Below are 3329 nucleotides of genomic sequence, written 5' to 3' on the forward strand. Positions count from 1 at the left end.
GATTGTGATAAGAGTTGTATGAGCCCCCAATAAAATGATTTTAAAAAGAAAGAAAACCATAGGGGCAGTTCAAAGTTGCCCTGTAGAGGTACTATGAGTCAGAATTGACTCAGTGGCAGTGAATTTGGCTTGATTTTGTTATTAGGAGAGACTAGTCTCTGGAAAGGGTTATCTTGCTTGATAAAGTAAAGGGTTGACACAGTGGTTACCAATGGGCTCAAATATAATAACTGTGAGGATGGCACAGGACCAGGCAGTGTTATGTTCTGTTGTGCATAGGGTCACTGTGTATCAGAAATGACTTTACAGTATCCAAAAACAGCATCAACATGAAAATTAAACACTTAACATTTTGAGGTATTACTACACTATTTTCCACAACAATTGCACTGTGTTAGGCAGGGTTCTATAGAGAAACAAAACCAGGACACTTATGATTATATATAGATATAGATAGATTTATACAGCATAAAGGAATAAAACAACTAATTCGTCCACACAGCAGTACAGAGTGCTCAGTTCAACTCACTTCCAAGGAATAGTTATACTGGAAGTCCTTCAACTCATGAAGACTGCCAGGTCCAAGGTCAAGGAAGCAGACAGCTGAGCCTTCCCTCTTGTGAAGTAGACCCAGATGGGATATCGAACTCAAGCTATGCAAGATGACAGGATCCACACAGCTTCAAGCTCAAGCGATATACATACCAGCAGCGTGATGAAGCAGGTCTCTAAGGAACTTCAAGCTCTAGCGATATGATCCACAGGTTGGCTTGTCCCACAGGTAGTGTAGCTCACAAGCTGAAGCAGAGAACTAGCTGAAGCAGCTGCCATGCTGGTCTGATCATCAGAGAGCAAGAGAGAGAGGGGCAGGTCTTGCTGAGCCTTTCATCCCTTTGCCCTCTAATTAAACTGTGACCTGATTAATCCCACGTGTTCCTATTGGCCAAGTTGGCACAATAAACCTACCTATCACATGCACCATTTAAAAATCTCATCAGTAATAGATGAAAGTTTAAATTTTCTGATATCCTCATTAACACTTATAGTCAGTTTTTTTTTTAGGTTGTTCTTTGTTTTGTTTGTTCAAATAGCCATCCTATTAGGGAAAAGTGCTATTTCTCTGGCTTTTATTTGCATTTCCTTAATGACACTGGTAGTGTAGTTGGTTGCAAGTTGGGCTGCTAAAAGCAAAGTAAACAGTTTGAAACCACAAAAAACTCGACATAAGAAGGATGTGGCTCTCTTCTTCCATAGTTAGAGTGTCAGAGGATGGGAAGTGTGCCCAGTCTGACCCCCACACAGCAGGGCGAACCACAAAGGGAGCACAGCAGAACGGTCAGGGGAGCAAAGTCATGAAGTCCCTGAGGAATCCCCAAAATGAGATTTCTGACTCGGGGGCAGTACTTGGCACCTCATCAGACCTGGTTGGAAGACGTTCATAAAAGTCAACTGATAGACCTGGAAGTATTGATCACGTTTTCCCCCTTATTTTTTTTAAATTATTTTTTATATGTCTATCTATATAAGATAGGCAAGATAAACACTCCCAATGAGAAAGCAACAGGACAGGTGGTTCCAGGGGGCATGGCCGAGGAGGTGGGGGAAAGGGAAAGGGAGGCCAACAAACTCAGAGACAAGGGAACAGCAAGGGATCTAAAATCGGTGGTGAGAAGAGTGTAGAATGCCTGGTGGTATTTGATCAATTGTAATGTAACTGAGAAGAATTATTGAAAGCCGAATGAAGGGTGAGCATGATAGCAGGGGGGAGAACAGTAAAAGGAAATAGAGGAAAGAACTAGGAGGCAAAAGCTATATAGAAAGGTATAAATATAAGCATGTACATATATATTAATATATAAGGATAAGAATATTGGTCTACATACATATATTTATATGTTAAAGTATTAAGGTAGCAGATGGACTTTGGCCCTCTACTTAAGTCTTCCTTCAACACAAGAACACATTGTTCTAATAACCTGGCGCTGTGTGATACTCACATTCCCAACACGATTGCTGAAGACAAAATGGGTGCATAAGCAAATGTGGTGACGAAAGCTGATGGTGCCTGGTTATTAAAAGATATAGCATCTGGGGTCATAAAGGCTTGAAGTTAAACAAGCGGCCATTTATCAGGGAAGCAACAAAGCCCACATGGAAGACCTGCACCAGCCTGTGTGATCATGAGGCGTTGACGGGATCAGGTATCAGAAGATCAAAAACAATTATATTGACGTGAAGGAGAGGGGTCAGAGTGGAGACCTAGAGTCCATCTGTAGACAATTGGACATTCCCTCACAGAAGGGTCACACAGAAGGGATGATTCAGCCAGGGAGCAGTTTAGTACAGACAAAACACACAGCATTCCTCTGGTTCTTTAATGCTTCTGCTCCTCCACTATCATGATCCCAGTTTTAGCTCACAAATCCTGCTAGGCCAAAGTATGTACATTGGTACAGATAAGAGCTCTGTACACACGGAAGTCAGGACAGATAAACCCCTCAGAAACAGTAATAGCGACACCATAGGCGTAGGGGGATGGGGAGAAAGGTGAAACCTATCGCAATGATGGATATATAACGCCTGGCCCCACCCCGGGGGATAAGCAACAGAAACATGGGTGAAGAGTTACAACAAGCAAGGTAAGATATGGGGGAAAATATATATATATATAATTAAGGTTCAAGAGGGCAGGAGGGTGGGGGAGGGAGGGAAAAAAGAGGAGCTGATAATAAGGGCTCAAGTAGAAAGATAACATTTTGAAAATGACAATGGCAATGATACTTGATATATTTGATTTATGGATTGTTGTATCTGTAAGAGCCCCCAAGAAAATTAGTTTAAAACAGTAAAGAAAAAATAAATAAATGATTTAAATTAAATTTTTTTAAAAAGTCACAGTGTCAGAAAACCTAAGGGGCAGTTCTTCCCTGACCTACTGGGTCACTATGAGTGGAACAGATGAGTTTGGTTTGGTTTTTTTCTTTCTTTCTTTCTCCAGTAGATATTTAATGTGTACCACATATATAATTTAAAATTTACTGGTAGCCACATTCAAAAAGAAAGAAAAAATTAATTTTAACACTACATTTGAATAAGCTTAATATACCCAAATATTATCTTTTTAGCTTCAAATTAATATAAAACATTTAATGACATACATTCTCTTTTCTTTTTTTTAATCATTTTATTGGGGGCTCATACAACTCATCACAATCCATACATCCATCCATTGTGTAAAGCACATTTGTACATTCGTTGCCCTCATCATTCTCAAAACATTTGCTCTCTACTAAGCCCTTGGCATCAGCTCCTCATTTTTCCCCCTCCCT

This window comes from Echinops telfairi, unplaced genomic scaffold (genome assembly GCF_000313985.2).
Source record: "Echinops telfairi isolate 266 unplaced genomic scaffold, ASM31398v2 ScPeMD7_7468;HRSCAF=8506_0, whole genome shotgun sequence".
Classification (NCBI taxonomy): Eukaryota; Metazoa; Chordata; class Mammalia; order Afrosoricida; family Tenrecidae; genus Echinops; species Echinops telfairi.